The sequence below is a fragment of the Triturus cristatus genome, chromosome 2_1, assembly GCF_964204655.1.
Source record: "Triturus cristatus chromosome 2_1, aTriCri1.1, whole genome shotgun sequence".
NCBI lineage: Eukaryota > Metazoa > Chordata > Amphibia > Caudata > Salamandridae > Triturus > Triturus cristatus.
In genome coordinates, this window is record NC_140581.1 from 576476333 (window position 1) to 576490315 (window position 13983).

Below are 13983 nucleotides of genomic sequence, written 5' to 3' on the forward strand. Positions count from 1 at the left end.
AGATTTGTATGTTCGCAGGAATCAGTTTCCTGTTTGTTTAGCATATGCAGTGACCATTCATAAATCTCAAGGTTTAAGTGTAGACAGTGCTTTGGTAAATATTGGAAGTTCTGTGTTTAAAGAGGGTATGGCATATGTTGCATTGTCTCGAGTAAGAAAGTTATCCGGATTGTATTTGATTGATTTTGATGAGCAAAAGGTTAGTGCAGATGTAAATTGTGTCAAAGAGTACGATACGTTAGGAAGACTCTATGCTCCTAGCTTAGGTGAATATCCTATTTATGAAAAATGTTTAATACATCCAAAACGAAAATATGAGAAACATTTTACTGAGGTTGCAAAGAAAAAAAGGATTGAAAAGAATGATGAGTCCGGAAATAAAATAGAAGGAAACATGGTTGCTAATATTGTAGGATATCAGTTAGAAAATAGTTCAGGTATCAACTGCTATGCTAATGTAATTGTGAACGTTGTCTTTTTTTTCGAAAATCTACAGCATGCAATTATGGAAAATAGAGAAAAAAGATTTTGTTCTTTGTTACATTACATTTTTGAAAAGTTGAAAACTGAGAAAATGAAAATCCATACTGCATCTGATGTGCGGAATCTTCTGGATATATGTTCTGGTTCGTCACAATTTACACAGAATGTACAGCAAGATGCTCAGGAATTTCTTATGTTTATATTTGTAGCATTGGAAGATGAAGGAATACAATTTGAAAATCTGTTTGGACTACGTTACAGATGGGATCAAACATGTGATAGCTGTTCTTTTTCATCTTTCACTAAAATAGACAATGAACGATTCATATATTTGCAACACCAGATTTGAAAACAGTGTCTTTCAACGAATTAGTGAAATCAGTTAATCAAGATATGGAATGTACTCTGTGCAAATTGGAAATGTTGTCAACAGTATTTATAGAAAGATGTGTACAATAAATCATTTTAATGCTTCAACGTTGTAGAGGAGATGGGACAAAATTGGAAACCAAAAGATTTTTTTTTGTGGCAGGTCAAGTGTCAATTTCAGGAAGTACTTTTAAAACAGAGGCTATTTTTTTCCACGATGGACCCACTTCAACATCAGGACACAATACTGTGTATTTAAAATGCAATAAAGGATGGACACTGTGCAATGATGCACATTTAGAGTTCAAATGTCGGTTGCCTTATGAACTACCAAATTCATATCTAATATTTCTGATGCCAAAATTCTGAGAAGATGTCCATATGAATTAATCAGTATATTTTGGATATATTCACAACAAATAATTTCAGAAACATCTTTCAGCCACTTGGGAAGGTGTCAATATGAATTCAGAAGTTTATTTTGGATATTCTCAATGCAAATGTTTTCAGAAACATCATTTGGCCTATTGGAAAGATGTTCAGAATTACGGTTTCAATAATTGATTCTATTTTTTCATATTGCATTCTGAAAAATGTGTTCGAAAGAAAGTGCTCATATATTTAATCTTGGTATTATATAGAATGTTAATAAGGATGTTCATTTGTGAAAATGTCAATAGAGAATTGAGTTTGTAGTAGATATTTGCAAGATAGATATATTTTTTTTAACAATCTCATTGATTGTATTTTTTTCCCCGCTGCCACCTGATGATCAAAATTGAAATCATTGTGTTTGGTGAAATTCAATAGAATCTGAAGACAGCAAAAAAGGCAATATGAATATGTTATATAATTATAAAATTAGGTTGTGTCCTTAAACCTATACAATTATAAGTAATACCAGTATTTTTTCTTTTCTTTTACAGACCCTATTACTAAAGTTTAAAATATCTTAAATTTACATTAGAAAAGAAAGGGAAAAAATGTTTCAATAAGTTTCATATCTACTTCAAAACAGATAAGATTAAGTCTTCCAAGCACTACCCGCACTGCTACAATTACCTGTGCACTTTGTATACAATTCTCTAACCACCTAAACACTACTTATTTAGACCTTCAATTACTGAGGTAGTACCCATACAGTTCGTCAATCACCCTCTCACTCCCTATGTACTCCTGCTATCAGCCATCAACTATCATGTACTTATCCAAGAACTCTGCAAAAACTGAAACACTTATGAATTCACCACACACTTTTCTTGCAGCACTGTAATCATCCAGTCCCTACCCATGTACTCATGCAATGATCCAGACACTAACACATTCTCTGCTACAATAACATGTGCACTAGCCATGCAGTCTTCTAACCAGCTACACACTGCTCATTCACATCTTCTTTTTCACAGGTACTACCCATACACTCCAGCAATGATACTGTCACTCCCCATGCACTCCTCCAATAACGCAGTCACCACCATGTACTTATCCAATCACTCCACCAAAACCCAGGCCTTTATAAATTCACCCTACACTGTCCTTGCAGTATTCTAATAATCCAGTGACTAACCATGTACTCATGCAATGACCATGACATTAACACATGCAGTGCTATAATAACATATGCACTATGCATGCAGTCCTGTAACCACCTAAACACTACTTATTTACATGTTCAATTACTGAGGTAGTACCCATGCAGTCCAGGAATGAACCTGTCACTCCTTATGCACTCCTGTTATCAGCCATCCTGCACCATGTACTTATCCAATCACTCTGTCAAACCCCAAGCACTTATGAATTGACCACACACTATCCTTGCAGCACTGTAATCATCCAGTCACTACCCATGTACTCATGCAATGACCCAGACACTAAAACATGCTGGACTATAATCACATGTGCACTACCCATGCAGTCCTCTAACCACTTCCACACTGCTCATTCACGTCTTCATTTTCAAAGGTACTACCCACGCAGTCCAGCAATCACACTGCTACTCTCTGTCAACTGCTCCAATCATCCTCAAAGAACCATATCTTTATCTAATCATTGTGCAAAAAACAAGCGCTTAGAAACTCACCCTGCTGTCAACTTGCAGCACTCTAAGTATCCAGTCATTATCCATGTACTTGTACAATGACTCAGGCATTAAGACATGCAGTGCTACAATCAAATGTGCACAACCTATGCAGTCCCCTAACCCCCTCCACACTACTGATTCACTCCTGCAATTACCCAAGTAGTAGCTATGCAGTCCAGCAATCACACTGTCACTCTCCATCCACTAATCCAATCATCCTGACAGAACCATGTCCTTATCTAATCACTGTGCCAAAACACAAGCACTTATAAACTCACCCTGCTGTCAATTTGCAGCACTCTAAGTATCTAGTCACTAGCCATGTACTTGTACAATGACTCAGGCATTAAGACATGCAGTGCTAAAATAAAATGTGCACTATCCATGCAGCCCTCTAACTACCTGCACATGACTGATTCACTCCTGCAATTACCAAGTAGTACCCATGCAGTCCAGCAATCACACTGTCACTCTCCATGCACTGCTCCAATCATCCTAACAGAACCATATCCTTATCTAATCACTGTGCCAAAACACAAGCACTTATAAACTCACCCTGCTCTCAACTTGTAGCGCTCTAAGTATCCAGTCACTATCCATGTACTTGTACAATGACTCAGGCATTAAGACATGCAGTGCTACAATCAAATGTGCACCATCTATGTGCACTCAAGCAGACTTGGTGATTCCTGTAAGCTTTACCGGAGCACCTGGTAAAGGGCTCCCGATTACGTATTCTGTGACATAATTTTTAACTTCTGCTATTTTGCACCATATCATTGTGAGCACCTGGGAAAGGGCTCCGAGGTTTTAGTACCCATTAATGTACTTTTAAATTGTGTGTACTCACTGTTCATTGTGCACTATCTTCACTTTCACCCGGTATCCTCCCTGGTCCAGCACAGATTGTTCCGATTGTCTGGAGGGAGGCGGCTCACACCGGAAGTGAAACTTGGCTGGTTCCCTCCCATTCTCGAGGGGAGGTTAGCAGTCTAGATCCCTCACTATTTAACCCACTGCCCAGTCAGACACGCAGCGGGTGGGCCGCCGGCACGCCGAGGGTGCGCCAAAGGCAAGCCTGCTGCACCCGTCGTCGCCAGGTTGTCGCCAGGAGCAGGACTCCTAAACGGATCACAAACTCTATCTCCCATCACACGGAGAGGAGTCACTCCGACTGCACGGATTCCAGCAAAGGCTGGAACTGCTTTCTGGCTGATGTGAGGTCATTGCCTAGACACGCCACCAATATATGGGACCTGTTGTCTAGCCATAATCCTACTATAGGGTTCATTACAGAAACTTGGACCAAGCCCCACTCTAACCCTGACATAGCAGTTGCGCTCCCTGAAACTACCACATATTAAGATTAGACAGACCACATAGGATGTGGGGGGGGGGGGGGAATAGCAATTATATATAAAAATCCTGCTACTATTTCGGTTTTAGACCAAGTAAGTAATGATCAATTGGAAATAATGATATTTAGCATGAAGCTGGACCATAATCTCTGTTGGAAAGGAGCTATAGTATATCGTCCGCCTGGTCCATTAACTAATATCACCTCTCAGATCATCGGACTCATAGCCCCGTATGTAATTTCATCCCAAAAATTTCTGCTCCTTGGAGACTTCAATATTCACAGTGAAATTCAGGACAATCCTGACGCCTAATCTTTTTTGTCCGAACTAGCGGCACTCGACCTAACCGTAATAAATAAAGACCCCACCCATTTGGCAGGACACACGTTAGACATTATTCTAACGAATTCCCCCGACATATCTTATTTGACTACGACCCCTCTGACCTGGACAGACCACTCCATGGTCGAATTTTTGATAAAATCACAAAATGTCCTCCACACTTCCAAATGCTATCCCAAAAAAAACTATAGGAAATGGAACTCTATTACACCTCTACTCTTTGCAGATACTTTTGACCCTCCTCTGCACACAGAATCCGATAATGTAGAGATACGTCTTGCCTCCTTCAATACCAGCCTAAGGGCAACATTAGATACTTTAGCCCCCTGAAAAAATTTCCTACAATCCCTAAACGCCATCAGGCCCCATGGTACTCGACCCCCCTACGGCTCGAAAAGAGTTCATGTAGAAAACTCGAACGCCGTTGCCGTCATTCCCAAAATCCCTCAGACAAAGAACAATTTAAGAAGGCTCTTAGCCGCTACCATTGCAATTTAAAAAATGCAAGGAAAACCCATATCGGTGCCTCTCTAGAATAAGCTGGAACCTCCCAAAAACACCTCTACCAGATTTTAAAAACCTTCACTAACCCCTCGGCTTGCGACACGGCCTTCGTACTGTCACAAACTCTGTGCGATAACATTGCTGAACAATTCACCCAGAAAATTGACACAATCTACAATAAAATCACCTCGTCCACATCTTCTTACCCTAAATTAACACTTAAAGCTCCCCACATTATTCTGGCTACCAGCTTTTTAGATAATTTCCCTCTTCTCACTGAACAAGATACCGAAACCCACCTAAAAGGTGCTAAATCAGGATCCCCTCTTGATATGATTCCGGCTAAACTGTCTACCACCTTGGCCAAACAGCTCGCCAACCCCATATGTAATATTCTCAACAGCTCCTTGAGGGATGGAGCTCTTCCCCCATATTGGAAAGCAGCACAAATACTTCCAATCAAAAAGAACCTCAAAATCGCACCTGATGATGTCACTAACTATCGACCTATCTCGCTCCTTCCCCTCCACACCAAAATCTTGGAAAAACATATCAATACTCATCTTTCACTCTTCATTGAATCCACTAACAGTCTGGACCCCTCACAATCCGGTTTCCGCCCTAGACACAGCACTGAGTCCATCCTGGTGGCAGTCACAGACGACATCAGAATGCTGTTGGATAAGGGTCAGGCAGTGCTCTTGGTGCTGCTTGACCTTTCCACAGCATTCGACACCATATCCCATGATATTTTACTCAATCGACTGGAAGACATAGGTATCACAGGCAATGCCCTGAAATGGCTTACCAACTTCCTATCTGACAGATCACAGACAGTCAACCTAGGCCCTTTTCACTCCAAGACAACCAAGGTTACCAAGGGAGTACCCCAGGGCTCATGCTTGAGCCCTACCTTGTTTAATGTCTATGTTGCGCCCCTAGCTAGACTGCTGAGAAAACTGGGGTTCATTCCTATATCTTACGCTGATGACACCCAGCTACTCCTTTCATTTGATAAATCCTGCCCGAGCATTCAAGACATCTTTTGCGCAGGTATGAAATCCATATCTGAATGGATGAAATTGAACTTTCTCCAACTTAACGCCACCAAATCCGAAATAATGCTATTTGGTGATGCTACCGTGTTGTGGTCGCCCAGTTGGTGGCCTGAGGAACTAGGTCCCACCCCTTGCCCGAAACTAGTGGTAAAAAATCTTGGAGTTAGACTTGACCAAAAACTCTCTCTGAGAGACCATGTCTCCTTCACTATTGGAGCTTGTTTCCATAACCTTAGCATGCTCAGAAGAGTCTTCCCTTATCTACCTATGTCCTCTAGGAAAACACTGGTACAAGCACTCATTTTGAGCCGTCCAGATTACTGCAACGCCCTGATGATCTCAGACAATGAAAAGGACATAAACAGATTACAGGTTATCCAAAACACAGCGGCCCGTTTAGTTGACAATGCCCCCCCTAGAACAGCCACTCTCCCCTTGCTGCAGAAATTACATTGGCTACCCATTCGTAAAAGGATCCACTTCAAGATATGCTGCCTGGCATTCAAAGCCATAAACAGATTAGGCCCAAGCTATCTTAATGCCAAATTTGTCAACTATGATCCACCTAGAGCCCTTCGCTCAGGAGACAAAGCCCTTATCATGGTCCCTCGCGTTAAAAAGGCTCGTCAGGGCGGGAAGGCCTTCTACCATCTTGCCCCGCGCCTATGGAATGATCTTCCTCTCCGCATGCGACAATGCAGTGATTACCTGGCTTTCAGTAAAATGCTGAAGACCTCTCTTTTCTAAATTCCCATTCTCCTCGTTCACTTGTGTGGTTCCAGCGCTTCGATACCCTTATGGGGTGATTTGTGCGCTTTATAAATGAAATAAATAAATAAAATGTGCAGTCCCCTAACCACCTCCAATCTAATATGCTCATAATGCATTACAAATCCACTTGTGCAATCATGCAGGCTTTACTGAAGCATTCATATAATAACCATGCACTACTAATGCATTGTAAATTGTAAATGTAAATTTCAGTCAATCATGCTCTACACATATACTCAAGGAATCTTTCAGACATTACCATGCAATTATTTATCTTTTTTTTAACCAGATAAGGTAGTTCTTTTGAAAAAAAATTGGTGTATTTTAAAAAACTGAAAAAAAGGAACAGAGTAAACAGTTAACTTTTGGAATTAAACGTCATTCCAAAAACAAAAAAAACAAAAAGATTAACAGTGGTGGTTCCGCTGTGCTGCACAAACAGCATCCACCGACTGTTCACCATAGCAAATAACTGTTTTGTACTTAATGCAGTGCTGCTGCAGGAAAGCAAATTCAGGCCTAATGTCCATCGGAGGTGATGATGTTGAGGCTCGAGAAGTGCTTGCAACACCTGTTGGTGGATCTTTTCTTGCAAGTTTAAGCTCTTCCTGCGCACGATTTCGGTGGTGAATGGGCCGCAGATGTTAGTATATGCTTGCTGTACCGCACAAATATTTGTTATCACTAGGGGTGGGTGAAATTTGCGAAATTTACTTTCGCAAACTATCGTGAAAATGCTGAAAATCTCTGCAAACACGCGGAAATATCACGAAGACGCAGAAGTTTTTTTCCCGCCTGTTCGAGGTATTTTTTGCGTGATTGCGGCTCGCCAACTTACCCATGCGGTTGCTCACGGGCGTGGCCATCTTGTTTTCACTTGTCCCGCCATCTTGCGATGCTTACTTCCTGTTCCGGGTCGCGCAATGCATGTTTGCGCCCGTTCGCGGTAGATATTTCCTGTTCGCGAACGCTTTTACTTGATCGCGTTGCTTTTTGCTTGCTCGGGGAGTAAATATCGCGCAAACTTGCGCACGTGTTCGCAATGGGCGCGGACATTTTGTTTTTCACTGTATTGCATGGTTCTGGGGGGGCCTGATTGTGAATCCTCCCTGCATCTTTTCAATCCTTTGTTTAAAGCCACTTTTTTTTAATCTTTCTTATTTATTATTTCTCTAACTATTTTCCTGCTTCCATATTTTTGTTTTTTGTCTACTTTTTTTTTGTTTTTTAGCTACTTTTTCACTCTTTTATTGCCTGCTATTTATTTCCTTTACTTCTTTTATTTGATTACCTTTTCTTTCCCGCCCCGTCCCAGAACCATGTCAAAGGTTAGGGCTGGTAGTCTCAGACAGAGCCGCGACCGCCTTCCTTGCGGAAGGCGGTGCCCACAATGGATGCAGGCACGGGCCTTATTTGGGGAGGTGGAGATGGCTGCACTCATTTTCTTTGTGCAGCGTCACCTCCCCTCATCCCTGGCAGCAGGTGGCAGGCAGCCTGGGTCCGGGTACGGCCTCCGGGAGCGTCAGCAGTGGTGGGGGAAGCGGTGCCGGGCAGTGTTGCGCTGCTCTGGGGTCCGGCGCACCCAGACGCAGTTGACGCACCGGTGGTCCGACATCCTGGACCGTGAGCAGGACCTGCTGGACCTGCTAGGAGTGGAGGTCCCGGGTCTTGGTGAGTAACTATTTATTTATTACTACTTTGTGTCTGTTCTTCTGCTCTGTGTTATATATTGCGAATATCTTTTTTTCTTCCAACCAGCTAGAATGTTGCTGCTTACATTCCAGGTTATTTACGTTTAAAAGTCTACTGTGATTATGACACAGGTGCTCCTCTGCGCTACTACTAATCTTACTTGTTTTCAACTTTGCGTTTGCGCTCACTCAGCGTGATTCTGTAAGAGTTTATTTTAGAGAAATTAAGTTACGTAATGCTACAGTAACTCTAGTCCACTCCTTACTTTGTCCTGTCACTAAGAGATAGGGGCAGATTGATACTTATGTTTAGGTACTTTGTATGAGTTTCTAATTTGTTAGTGGTATGCGTGATGCCCCCTCAGTTACGTGACGTGCTGCTAGTACGCCAGTCTTTATTAGAACCTTTTCTAGTTTGTTCAATGAGTGGTGGTAATTGGCTTAGCACTAGCAGAACATCAGCATCAATCAATCAACCCAAAATTTGGGGTATACAAAAAATTTAGTCATGTGTCCTCCATTTGACCATATGCATTGTTGAGGAATAAAAGAAGTAGACATGCATACTTAATGTACAATTGGCATGCCTGGAATAGGTGGGCTAGGTCGGGTGGTACGTCGAACTTAGGCTTAGTTGTAACTTAGTATTCTGGAATCAGAATGGAAGACTGGATTACTGTTGATAAATAGTAACTTAAGTAGTCGATCCGCGATTCCCCCGATACTACTTGTTGACCAGATGAGATCGGTCAATTTAGTTATTGCAATTGTTGTTTACATAAGTGTTTTTTAACCGTTCTTTAAAAATATTTTATTTGTTTGACACCATCCATCAATGTTTGTCTCTTTCTCATATCGTTCCTGTTCATCAGCACCCAGGGGCAGACAGACAGGGAGTGGGCAGTCGGTGGGCCAACAGTCAGAACACCACCACCAGGAGGACATCAATGAGGGCTCCTCTGCTGGCCCCAGTAAGTCTTCTTGTTTTTAATAATATTTCCTATTCCATAACTTTTACTGCACCATATTTTTCACGAACTATTGTTTCATTTTCCAAATGCTATTTTTTACCAACAATTATCCTTCGATCTGTACGGTTTCAATAATCTTGTTATCCCTGCCTCTGCTATGATGACTCTCAGTACTACTACTACTATCAGTCTGTCTGTACTGTAGTAGCTAAGCTTTCCCAGTTGGCCAGTGCCACTCTTTATTTGAAAGGTTGTAATAAAACTCAGATTCACCAGTAGCTCTAGCCATTGAGTCCAGTCCTTTGGGTCGTCCTCTTGTACTACTTCTAGTCTTATTGATCTTGAGTCTTTGTTAATCTTGAGGCTTTAACAATTCACAGCAACAAATGCCCAACCAGATTCATTACTATTTTGATATGATAGCCTATAGGACATGCTACTACTGTTGTAGGGATCTTGCACATACAGACCTTTGCACAAGAAATTCAGAACCCACCACAATCCCCTGCTCGACTATAGTACTGTCTTGTCATAACTATTAGGTGTCCGAACCCTCCCCCCAAGATACCCAACAAGTAGACAACCCAGAACATAACACACCCAACCTCTCAGTCGTGGAAGCAATGCACATGCACACCCTTCCTTTAATTTGCTCACTCGTGTAAGTTAGTCCACACCAAATACCACCAAGTCTATGTAAGTTCTAAATGTTTATTTTGAATTGAGAAGCTCTGTACATTGTTCTATTATATAATCCAGCACCAACCGGAAAATCAATAACATTAAAACAATAAACATTGTTACACTTACTTACTTACAGTTGGGAATTAAATCATGATAACTGAACAGTGGTGGAAGGCAGCACCACCATCCCCTAGGAATTTAATTTATATAAATTTATAAATGAAGATCTCTGAGTGATTCTCTGCTGCAGTACTTCTTGTGGGTTGATCTTGCGGGCTTTTAATTAGCAGCCGTTCGTTTTTACTGGCTGCCTCAGCTATGCAAGTTTTGTAGCGGGCAACATCAATCTCTGAAAAAGCAAAGAATGTCTTTACCAATTTTTGCAGGCGGATCCAGAATTGTGGCACAAATGTAATGTTCTTGTGACAAAATTTTAATTTCTATCCTTGTATTTTCAGCTAAGCGACGGGCTAAGCTCTCCACCAAGTCATAGGCTTCCCTTTTGTCCTCTACACCTTTGTATGATTCAGAAACCTTCTTCAGCTGATGCTCTAGCATTTGCAATAATGGGATAGCTTGGCCCATTGTACAGTCCTCCTTGCTGACTCCACATGTGAAGACCTCAAAAGGACGAAGCATCTCAGTCAGGCATTTAATTAGGCTCCATTGCTCCATCTCAAGGTTCATGCCTTTAACAGTAGCATCCCCTCTTTTCCAGGCATATTCATGGAGTGACCTGTACTGCTCATACAGACGATCAAGCATGTAATACGTTGAGTTCCAATGTGTTGCCACCTCCTGGATGAGTGCCTTGACTGGCATCCTATTTTCACGTTGGATGATCCTCAGCTGCTTCCGAGCTTTAAAAGAATGGCTGAAATGAGTGCATATTCTTCGGCAGATGGCCAGTAAGTTGCTGACTATGGGTTCTTTTTTCAGAAAAGTCTTGAACTATAATGTTTATGCAGTGAGCCAAACACGGAACCCTGAAATAGGAACCAAGATCCATGGCCTTAAGTACATTACTGCCATTGTCTGTGGCAACAAAACCAATACTAAGCCCTCTTGGGCACAGCCATTCAAAAACCTTGCTGTGAAACTCTTGCAAAATGTTTACAGCCATATGAGATTTCTCCATGGCGAACATGGCTACAGTTGCATGTTTCCGAGTACCTTTAAAAATCGCAGCTGTGTCAACAGCACCTCGTGCAGATAGCTTATCTCTAACCCCCACAAAAGAGACCCAGTGTGCAGTGATGCACATGTAATCTGTGCTTTGGCATCTGGTCCACATGTCTGTTGTCAGGTGGATATTGTGAACAGCACTCTGCTGCAAAGCTTGTCCAACCAATTCTAGCACATCATGATGTAGTGCCGGAACAGCAATTCTTGCGAAATAGGACCGGCAGGGAACCTTCCATTTAGGGCAGATGGCTGACACAAATTCAAGAAAACCCACCCCTTCCACAAATGAAAAAGGAAGAAGGTCCAGCGCTAACATTTTTGCAAGCTTCGCATTGTACAACCGTGCCGTAGGGTGGTTGCGTTGGAGCTGCCCCTCCAACCTAAGCATGCTCTCAATGGTAGGCTGGATTACTTTCCTTTGTGGTGCTGTTTTCATTAAACCACTTAGGCTCAACGACACAGTTTGTCTCATTGCGGTACTCGGTCGCCTTGGTGTCTCAGCCTGACGCTGAGTATGGGTCTTATTGCGGTGCCACTCAGATGTTACTGAGGAGGATGTGGGCAGTACCACTGCACTACTGGGGACAGGGCTAGAAATGCCTCCCTCTTCTTCACCTTCCACCGCAATAATATCGCTCCCTGATTCTTCCTGACCAACTTCAATGGGTTGAGTTTTTCTACTTTCTTTTAACCCCAATTCTCCCACACGACCCCAAAAAAACACACTTCCCCAACTCAATCCAATGCCATTCATGCCCTAAATGATGTCTAAATTCAACAGACCACACAGAAAACACTTGATTAATAAAGCTGTGGCTACCTGCTCTGATCCTACTGGATGAAAGCAGGCCTGTTGGCAGACAAGGCCAGGCAAGCTTGCAGGCCTAGGCTTCAAAATGGTCACCAGCCACATGGCCAGGCCCAACAACATCAGAAAGCCCACCCCAAAAAAACACACTTCCCCAACTCAATCCAATGCCATCCATGCCGTAAATGATGTCTAAATTCAACAGACCACACAGAAAACACTTGATTAATAAAGCTGTGGCTACCTGCTCTGATCCTACTGGATGAAAGCAGGCCTGCTGGCAGACAAGGCCAGGCAAGCTTGCAGGCCTAGGCTTAAAAATGGCCACCAGCCACATGGCCAGGCCCAACAACATCCGAAAGCCCACCCCAAAAAAACACACTTCCCCAACTCAATCCAATGCCATCCATGCCCTAAATGATGTCTAAATTCAACAGACCACACAAAACAAAACACTTGATTAATAAAGCTGTGGCTACCTGCTCTGATCCTAATGGATGAAAGCAGGCCTGTTGGCAAGCAAGGCCAGGCAAGCTTGCAGGCATAGGCTTCAAAATGGCCACCAGCCACATGGCCAGGCCCAACAACATCAGAAAGCCCACCCCAAAAAAACACACTTCCCCAACTCAATCCACTGCCATCCATGCCCTAAATGATGTCTAAATTCAACAGACCACACAAAACAAAAGACTTGATTAATAAAGCTGTGGCTACCTGCTCTGATCCTACTGGATGAAAGCAGGCCTGTTGGCAGACAAGGCCATGCAAACTTGCAGGCCTAGGCTTCAAAGGCCACCAGCCACATGTCCAGGCCCAACATCAGAAAGCCCACATCAAAAAAACACACTTCCCCAACTCAATCCAATGCCATCCATGCCCTAAATGATGTCTAAATTCAACAGACCACACAGAAAACACTTGATTAATAAAGCTTTGGCTACCTGCTCTGATCCTACTGGATAAAAGCAGGCCTTTTGGCAGACAAGGCCAGGCAAGGCTTCGCGGTCCATCACGGACTCCCGCCAGACCTACCTTGCATTCCCAGCTTGTGCCATTCTTACCTGCTTTCTTGATTTCGTTTTGAAGAGTGAAGACGTTCTTGGCATTCCTCTCCCGGCAGCCCTCTGTGTGCTGTTGTATCCGTGTTGCCGCTTCTTCTTCCGGGGCATAGTCCAGCCTCAGAGCTCCCTTGTCGGCCAGCCTCATTGTTTCTCTTTGAGCAGCATTTCCTAATGCTGCGAAATTCCCAGCACCTGCGTTGTTAGGAAGAGGGTAGGTATTTAAAGAATCTTAGTTCTCGGCTACAGGTAGGATACAAGTTACTTTAGTATCCGGTGGCAACCCTTATACTTATCTGATTCTGTGCTCCTTCACTTGTTGTGGAATGTATTCTCAGCCCTGAACTTGCCTTGCTTTATGATTGCTTCATATCTCTGGGTACAATATAAATAAGAGATTGATTTTAACCACTTATCCCTGAACTTATTTGCTCACTCCGGCCCTGCAACTTTTTGTGCCACATATTTTCCCTTCTTGGTTCTCCTAACTAGGAAAATACGTTTTTTGTTTTTTTCCTAGGTTTCAGGCGATTGTATTGTTTTTTTTATGGGTCTGGTGAATTCCAATGGTGCTTTACGTTAAGGTTGGTATCTTTCACCCTAATCATTGTTTAAAGCTTA